The sequence below is a fragment of the Psammomys obesus genome, unplaced genomic scaffold, assembly GCF_907164565.1.
Source record: "Psammomys obesus unplaced genomic scaffold, mPsaObe1.curated_primary_1811, whole genome shotgun sequence".
Classification (NCBI taxonomy): Eukaryota; Metazoa; Chordata; class Mammalia; order Rodentia; family Muridae; genus Psammomys; species Psammomys obesus.
In genome coordinates, this window is record NW_026585742.1 from 14749391 (window position 1) to 14759577 (window position 10187).

Sequence of the window (10187 nt, forward strand, 5' to 3'; positions counted from 1 at the left end):
AGATAGATAGATAGATAGATAGATAGATAGATAGATAGATAGATAGACAGATACATACATACATACATACATACGTACATATATACATACATAGGTAGATAAAGATAAAATTAACATATATGTGGAGTTGTCACAACATTAGCTCTTTTTTTTAATTGATTACATGATTATTTTTTATTAGTTAGTGGAAGCTCATTTATTTTACAGAATGTGCCCCTTCTCTATGATACAACTTGTAATCCACTTGTTACCCACTTTGATGGCTTCTGTTAGTTTTGATCTATTTAGAGCCACAGATTTTTTTTCTGAATTCTGGGCATTTGTAGGTAGGCCGTTCCCACTCTGACATTATGAAATCATTCTTCTGTATGTCTCCCAGTTCTTTAGTGACGACAGTTTTGATACTCGGGTCTTTTCTCCATTGGAACGTATTATTATGGTTGCTGTGATTTCTGTTGTTACAGTAGTTTATAATTTGGTCTTGAGATCCATCTCAAGTGTGTCTGTAAGCCTAGAAAGCATAGGTCTAAAAGAACTCTGCTGTGTGGTCTGGATGAGCAACAAGTGAAATATGAGGAACAGGTGAAACCCCAAGGATTAAAATGGAAAAAAAAATTATTTTGAGTGTGTGTGCATGTGTGTGTGTGTGTGTGTGTGTGTGTGTGTGTGTGTGTGTGTGTGTGTTAGGGTCTGTGCAGGTGAATGCTTGCACCAAAAGAGGTCCAAAGAATCAAGATCCCCTGGATCGGGAGTTATAGGTGAACATGAGCTGTCTGATGTGAGGTCTGGGAATTGAAATCCTGTTCTTTGCAAGATCAGTATGCACTCTTAACTGCTGAGCCACCTCTCCAGCCACCCTGCCTTCTTCCTACTTTTTTTCTTTTTACTCTCATGTCTTAAAGAGGTTAGAAGTGCTGACAAGAAGCCAACAGAGAGACAGGGGAGTGGCTTAGTGGGTAAAGAGGAAGTCTAGACAGGGACTCATCAGTGGGTAAATGGTGAGGGAGAGACCCTATCTTTATTAAAGACTGTAGGCCTTTAATAAGCAATACTTCTCATGCTTTCCCAAGGGTCTGTGTATGGGGATTTATTTACTCTAGTCTTTACATTCTGTCTGGTCAGCTGCTGTGAAATGTGTTGGGTTGGTTGAAGTCAGAGAAATTTGGAATAAGTAGGCCGAATCACAACCACCCACAGAGGCAAGGAAGACTTAATTAGAAAAAGGTAATGGGATAGGGCTGGGTTCCAAGTAACTTAAATCTGGCCTAAAAATGGATGCTGATGCAGCAGTTATATTAAATTTTTGACAGTAGTGTAAGATGTTAAGCATGGAAAGATACAACTTTATCTTTGTGTCCACAGCCAGGCAACGTCCCAGTTTTATATTCTGCATGAGTCACCTTTCCATCACTGACATCAGGTACAAATCCAGTCAGTTTCTGGATATTCTGTTCCATTATTCTGCTAATTTGCTCACATGCCCACACCACTGTCCTCATATGTTCTGACATTTGGTGGGCAACTGCTATCTGTGTTTCTTCAACTAAAGCTTTAAAAAAATCATGTGTTGGCCAGTTTCAGAAAACCATGACATTATCTTAAAATTATCATTTCACCAAATAACTCATGAAGAGCTGGCATGCTGTCATATACTCTTAGGGTTGGCTATTGTGTCAAGAAGGGAGTTGACCCCTCAAAATGTTAAATGTATCTATAGGAGAAATGAAAAAGAAATAGAAAAGTCTCTCCACGAAGACTTTAGAAGAGCAACTGGAGAAATGTTTAGAAACAAAAACAAATAAGCAAGCAGACATACATACACACACAACCAAAAACCCTAACAAACAACAAACAAACAAAAAGCTCACAAAGGGATTCTGCTTCTAAAGCAGTGCGGCAAAGCTGCCCCTCAGAGATCTGTGATGAGTCACCCATGAGGATTACCCGAAGTCTTTCAGAAAAGACATCATACTCCCATTCTTTTTGTTGGTTCTCAAATTTGTTTCGACATTGAATTTCTTTCTTCAAAAACACCTGTTGGGGATGGAGAGATGGCTCAGCAGTGAGAAGTACATGTAGCTGTTCATCTAACTTCATTTCCAGGGGTTCAACACATGCTTCTGGCTTCCACAGGCACACACCTGGTTCCAGGACATAAGCGCAGGCAAAACAACTGTATACATAAAATAAATACATGAAGATTTAAAAGTACACTTCTTAATATTTCATGAAATTCTCAGGACAACAGTCTGGAGGGCATCAGGGCAACAAGAATTTCTATAGGTAAGTTTCTTTCCCATGTTGATGCCCATCAATTCTAAGGATGGATAAGCTAAGGCTCTACAAGCTAATTCTTAGGAATTTTTTTTTAATCCTCAGGTGCATCGTATAGGGGCAACAAATAACTTTTTTTTTTTCTTTTACTTCCATAAGAATTCCCTAAAAGTGAAATGAAATTGCATATTATATGCTATACTTCTAGTTAGGCATTCATTTGTTCATTCAGCACGTATCAAGTACCGAATGTGTTCCTTCTTGTGGATCCTCTTTCATGAGTCAGATCTTTCTTTCATGAGTCAGAAGGCCTCTTAAATAGACCCATGAAGCTGAGCTTCACTGTCGCCTCCTGCTGAAGACTGCTGAAGTATTTCTAAGAAGGCTGTCCCTGAAGCCTATTTTGTTGTGTGGGGGAAAATTATGATCCCGGTCCTCTGGCAACGCTTGCCTGTGTTCTTGAAAATGACGCTGACATAATAGTTGGACTCCAGGCCCGATGAGACAGCAGGAACAGAAGCTGTAGGGACTCAATTTAAATTTAACATAGCACAGTTTTCAAATGGAAAAGACACATAGGTGACATCAGAAGAGCACAAGACAAGAGCAGAGCCCCTGTTTAAGTAAAAATCACCTTATTTTGGTGGTAATCTTTCTCCAACATGTCATCTCCTTGAAATGAAATGCAGGAAGACAAGGAAAGGTGGAATCTGGTCGAAACTAAGCCTAGGCCCAGCTGCCCCGCACACCCACCACCGAAGCTCCATGGGCCCAGAGGTGCTGCAGTAAAAATCTGTACCAAAGACAGCACAGCTCACATGCTCAACACACTTAGGGACATTATTCTCCCCTGTATTTGATGTGTCTCCTTGATGAGAACATGCAAATGTCCCCTTTATAACATAAAACCCCCAGAGATATGTGTTAAGAAATAGCCTAAGAGTCCTACTAGGATCATTAACAAGTATCTGGATTCACTTTCAACTTCTTTTTTTTTTATTTTCTTTTTTTAATTTTTTAATTTTTTTTATTAATTACACTTTATTCACTTTGTATCCCCCCATAAGTCCCACCCTCCTCCCCTCCTGATCCCACTCTCCCTCCCCCTTCTTCACGCATGCCCCTCCCCAAGTCCACTGATGGGGGAGGTCCTCCCCTCCTTCCTTCTGATCTTAGTCTATCAGGTCTCATCAGGAGTGGCTGCATTGTCATCTTATGTGGCCTGGTAAGGCTGCTCCCCCCTCAGAGGGAGGTGATCAAAGAGCAGGCCAATCAGATTATGTCAGAGGCAGTCCCTCTTCCCATTACTATGTAACCCACTTGGACACTAAACTGCCATGGGCTACATCTGTGCAGGGGTTCTAGGTTATCTCCGTGCCTGGTACCACTTTCAACTTCTAATGTGTATCTGGGGACGCAGATGAGGGTCTCTCTCCCCTACACATGTGACCTGCACTTTGCTTAGGACATGGCAGAAGCAAGCACAACGAGCCAATCATATCTGGACAATCTTTCCCTCTTCTGGTCAAATAGGCATTCATATATGCCCTGCTCACTTCTCTCCATAGTTAACAGCATTTAGATATGATATTTTTTTATTCTGGTTATGCATGATAAAAAGCTTCAAACTCCGCTAATCTCAGCCTTTACTCTCAGTCCAGGTAACTTAGGCAAATGTTGATATTAGTGACCCTTGTGTGAACCCATAGGCAGTTTTGTCTTCTGTTTTCTATTGTGACTACAGATATTTCGTAAAAACCAATGCACTTCCCTGCTACTGTGCTATACCAATAAAAGATGAGAAGAAGAGAGACCCACAGCTGTAGTGGTTCTTAAAGCCAAGAAGTCTTAGAGACACCCAGACCCACTCTCTTGGTTTTCAAGCTGTGTATTGAGAGCCCCCTCAGAAGCTTTTATGTTTGAGGTAGATAGCCAACCCATCTGTTTCTTTTACCTTGCCTTCCAGTTTTCCCTTCTTTGGTTTGGAATCATCATTTTCACTCAGCCTCTATCCCACAGAACAAATTTTCCTTTTAGTCTACCACCCAAGAAAACTCAGAATCAAAACTTCTTTCCTTATAATAGTGACAGTTGAAAGTCCTACAGCTGAGTGTTTTGTGTCCAGAATGAAAGGTGAGCTCATTTCTAACCCAGTCATGTCACTTGTCCAGGTGGGTCACGTTGTCTCTAAGAGCTAAAGGCTGGAGTCAGCACTGCATGCTGTTAGGTGAGCAGGCTTGGAGAGAGGTGGGGAAGGAGGGAGAGAAAGAGAGAGGTGTTTCTCAGCAAAGTGGGTTAGATAGCCAGTATAGATTCTAGACAAAGTTGAAGTGACAAGTGGCTGCCAGCTCAGACACTGTCCCTGGAGCAGGAGGTAAGATGTGAACAGTTCTCCAGTCTTCACACTCCTTCAGCCACAGCATAGCTGTTTTCCTAAGAACCTGTTTTACAATACTGGGATTCTGGGTTAGATGTAATTTGAAGAAAGTTTAATCCAGACTATTTAGAAACCAGAAGTTTTACTTTAACGTCCTCAGTTGTGAACTTTCAGATTCCCCAACATGCTATTGGCTTTTTCTCAGTCATGAGGGTAGTCAGTAGAAAAATCTTGATGCTTAATTTCACAGGCATTTTACCAATCCATGCATATTGAATATCTATTGTGTAAGGTCACGTTCAAGCTGCTGCAAAGAAACAGAAACATAAGTGTCTCACAGTATTCAAAACGACTCGGGAACGTACAGGGGTAAACATCTCACAACAAAAATTACTTGTAAGCTATGAAAAAATGTCCACACAGAAAATTTACCAGGAAAAAAAGGTAGGCAAATCTGTGTTTTCTGAAAATGTCAATATCAGTATCTCCACGAGAAATTTCTACCCTTCTAAAGGGTGGGTGTGTCCCCTCCCCTTGAACCTGAGGGGCTTGTACAGCTCAAGCAGATAGAAACAACAGACCTTTTGAAACTAGGTTAGAAAAGCAGAACCCTTTCTTTCTTCTCTGGTTCCTCTTTCTCTTTCTCCCCCTCTCTCTATTTTCTTCCATCTCTTCCTCTCCCCCAAACTTCTCCCCGAAGCTCTCAATCTTTGGGTCTCACTTTGCCTCTCCATCTCTAGCTCTCTCTTCTGATACTCACCTTGGAAACTGATCTACCTTGTGTGAGGAAAAAGCTCAGACCATCTCATAAGATGGGGCAGCTTGGAGAGGAACTGTGCCCCTGGCAGGCAGCAAGCACTAGGATCCAGACACTCAATGGATGAGCCTTGCTACTAAGGCTTTCCCTGGCTTAGAAGCCTTTCACCTCAGGCTTCAATGCTGTATGGAGCAGAGGCAATCCATAACCACTATGTCCACATTACTGACCCAAAGGATATGTGAGCATCATAAATAGTTATTTTTGCCAGAAAAATGTAGAGTAACTCTGTCTGGGTCTTCATAGATTTGTGATAGCATCATGGACGCTAGGTGCTGGAGGTCCCAGAATGTTTTTGTTTTTTGTTTTTTTGTTTTTTGTTTTGTTTTTTTTTTCTTCTATCCCAGTCTACACAGAATAATTATGGTTTTTTAGACTGATCACAATATTGATTCCTTAAGCTCTGTGGTCAGGACAGAAGTAAGCATATGACCCAAATATACCTGATTAGAGCCCTTCATGGAATATACGTGTGTGTGTGTGTGTGTGTGTGTGTGTGTGTGTGTGTCTGTCTGTCTGTCTGTGTGTCTGTGTGTGTGTGTGTGTCTGTGTGTGTCTGTGTGTGTGTGTCTTCAAGAGAGAGAGATTTAAGTTAGGAGATATAAAAATTAAGTCCTAATTCCAGGGGCAACTCTTCAAACAGGTAAGCCACCCCAATATTCTTCCCAACTGCCAAACGAATAATTTTCCTTCCCTGCACATTATGTTACTATCTTTTCCTTCCAAGAGATCTGGCTAATTTGAAAGGGTTTGAACAAGACATGGTATTTGATCCAGGGCTTGGCAGATGGAAAGCACAGGTGCCCTGTCTGGGGAAAGAGCTCTGGAAAGAAGGGTGGCCGTATCACTGTTTTAGCACAGTCAGAAGTCATCACCAGCTCTCAGTCCTTTAGTCAGAGAACTTGGGTGTACTTCCTTAAATCACAGCTTCCTCACTCATGAAATAAGTCATCCAGTACTAACAGTGCAGAGTTGTGGGGATTAGATGACATCACTGTCCATGGCAGAGAACCAAAAGTGCTTGGGAATGTAGTTCCCAAAGTTTGCCCCTCCCCTCTGCCTGTGGTCTCACTCTCACTCATTACTTCCTTGTCTCAATCTGTTCTCTCTCATTCTCTTAACAGCATCCCTTGGGAGCAGCTCTACAACAAATTCCTTGAACACAAATCCTGGTCTCAGGTCTGCTTCAGGAAGACAGTTTTCTAGGGCAGCTGGACAGAGGATTTTATGGATGTCCTACAGCAAATAACTTTGAAAATCCCCATAGGCATCTGGGCTCTGCTGTTTGGGATGTGTGTTCTTTTTCTTCCCTGCTGGAAAGCCTGGCGTTAGTGGCTCACCCTCCTATTCCATCCTCTCCTCGATTTCAGATTCTCAGCCTTGATTTGACAGGACATTTCTGCATCATCAATCATTCAAATTTCCTGATCAAGTTCTGTCTTTGCAACTAACAGAACTCAAGACCTTGGGCCTGCTTCTCCCGAAGCAGGTCAGGGGGCCCCTTGTCATAAAAATGTGATGGGGGGTCTTTCCTTTTACTCTCAGTGACTGTGCACATCACACACTATCCTCCCTGAGCAGAATTATCCTTACAGACTAATCTTTTACCCTCCCACCTTACATAACTATAGTCTGTACCCATCTACCTTATCTCGGTCTGTCCATCTACAGAGGGTAGCATAAGTCGGTTGTAGTGGCACACACCCTTAATACCAGCACTCTGGAAGGCAGAAGCAGGCAGATCTCTGTGAGTTTGAGGCCATCCAGGTTTACAAAGTGAGTCCAGGATAGCCAAGGCTACACAAAGAAACCCTGTCTCAGAAAACCAAAAGGAAAAAAAAAGAAAGAAGATAGCATAAATATTTTCTTGTTTGTTTGTGACAACCGTTTTTCTAAAAACATTCAATGTCTCCACACTTAGAAAATCCAAGTGGGGCATTGGGGTGATCTGAAAATCAATATTTTGTGTGTGGGAGAAGACTTCACCACCAGGAGAGTAGAGTGAGTAGGAGGCAATGTGGAGGCCCCAAAGTTCTTTTGTCCCCAGATACTGTAACTCATGAGTAACCTCCCTCACACCCCAGACCTGTTTGCCCCAGAAGTTCTGTTCGAGGCAGCTTGAGCTATACCTACCACAGCATGTTTCTGAACCCCTTCATGGGAAGCCACTAATGAGCATTTTCCTACACAAAGCCTCCGATAGATATTACCGCTGGTAATTTATTACGCTCCTCCTGCAGGGAGCACACAGTTCTTGCTAGCAATGGACTAATTAAAAACTTCCCTGCCATGTACAACCTCAATTGTGTTACGGGGGGAGGGGGGATGAACAATACCTCAGTGCTAATTTTTCAGAAGAAAAGGGATTATAATGATTTCTAAAAATAAAACAAAGAGAAGTTGTGGAAGCCTGATTTACGTTGCTTAAGGAGACAACAGTGGGTGCTGGGTGGACTGTGGTGAGTAATGAGAGCACTTGGTGTTTGTAGAGAATAGATTGAACTTCTCACTTTCATCTCTGACATGATATGGTTCAACTGGCACAAAGGTCAGGATTGATATTCCTGGTTGTAAAGAAGAACCAAGTTGAAAGGTGATTTCATCCTTATTTATATAAACTTATATAACCCCAACAGCCCGAGATTTTTCTAGGCTCTAGTTTTTTTTTTAATAGATAGGTTTTTGTTTTAATAGATTGTTATTTATCATGTGAGCCACTAACATTCTCCCGACTATGATCCAGGGTAGACTGGAGTCTCTGAAATTTTACACTATCTGATGCTGCTCACCTTGGCTTGACCTCTGGACTTAAAGGCTGGTTTGGGGCTAGTGAGATGAGGAGCAGCATTTGTTGGCAAGCCTGATGACCTGAATTTGTTCCCTGGGCCCCATGTGGTAGAAGAACAGAAATGTCACCTGTCCTTTGACCTCCTCATATGTGCCATGGTAGATACATACACCACATAAAAAGTAATTTATCAGCTGGATGATTCGGGAATGATTTCAGGTGATGGGAGCAAAGGCAAGCATTTGCAGTAAAAGGAAGTTGCTTTTTATTTTTGCTAAAGATAGATGAACCTAAAAGAGTCAGTGCCCAGGAGAGAAAAAAGAGCTCAGAGACTGTACTCCACCAGCATGAGAGGAGCTTGGAGTGCTGGAAAGAGGTGATATTTACATTTTAGAAAGATCACACATGTGGACACTACAGTATAGGTAGACCTATGGGTGGACCGACAATGGGAGGACAGCTCTAGTCAGAGGGGCCAGATGAAGCTGGGTGGTTGCTGGTGAATGACAGCAACCACCCAGCAGAGAGCTCTGCAATGCTTAGCCAGCGGGGATTTGTTGTGTGAAGTGAAGGGAATGAACAGCAAGGCTTCCGGTAGGCAGTTTGTGTGTGTGTGTGTGTGTGTGTGTGTGTGTGTGTGTGTGTGTGTGTGTGTAGGGCCATGGGTTTAGGTTGGAAGTGTTGTTAATTGGCTTCCAGGCAGTCTTCTGGAGATGGCTCCTTAGTATTTGGATATACAGATCTGAAACAGCACTGACAAGGTAGAAAGACTGCCAGAGCCAGCCAGCAGAATCAAACAGTTCTTGAGTCGGGAGTGAGGATTAATATTAATAAAATAAACACACAGCACACAGGAAACTTTTTAAAGGTCCAGACTCAATAGCCACAGCAAAAAGCAGGCTGCTGCAGCAAGCAGTGCCAGCAGCAAGTCTCAAGTCTCTGCCTGCCTCCTCTGTCGCCAGCCTTTTGACCACTTTATTTTTTGAGGAGTTACTTTTAGCCAGTAAAACATCTCAGAACAATAGGTTAATTTCCACGAGGAGTCTGAGGAAGAAGTATGACCCTCACAAGCTATCCCACCTGCTGTCACAAACAAAAGGCGATTGGCTTGCAAGTTCTCTGCCATTAGTAAAGGCCTGCTAAAAGCCATCTCTCCACCGAGATTTAAATATCAAAGCCGGTCGCTTGGAGTCACAGCTCTGACAAAAGACAGTGTAGCCATCAAATGTTAATTAACACAAAATGGTGTGTGCTACAAGATGCACACAAGGAACAGTGTGGGGTGACCTTGATGTCACTGACCTCAGATGTGTTGCCTTTATTCATCTTTATAAATTTTTGGCAAGTGATGTAATAGAAAGCAAATCTATCTACAAATTAGGCATCTGCCCTAAGCAATGGTGCTCAGGTGTTTCTGAAAGCGTGATGGTAAATATTCACATCCTTCAGCTTAATAACAAGCAACACAAGAAGTGGGACGGCCCCTGCTTTACTCTGCATTCCAGCGATTAGAAAGTATTGCTGACCAGGAGCTACAGCAGAAGGTTAGGAGAAAACAGTGGGGTGCACTCTAACCATAGCAACAAGGTTGGAGACAGCTCCATCCACAGAGCTCCAAGGCTCATAGGAATGTTTGTTCCCATGAGCCCTTGCAACCAAGCACCAGCACAGTGTTGCTTAATTCTGAATAATAGACTGAATGCTTTTGGTGCTCACAAAAAAGGGTGTTGATGCCAGTAAAGGACACATTTATTTCTTTATAAGGACAAGGCACAGACTCTCAGGACTTTTTGACAAATTCCTCTTTTCCACATCTTTATTATACACTGGTATACAATTTTCCAAAGCCTCTGGTGTCCCACAGAATGTATGTGGGTTTTGTTTTGTTGTTGTTGTTGTTGGTTTTGTTTTGTTTTGAGCTATGGCTTAGA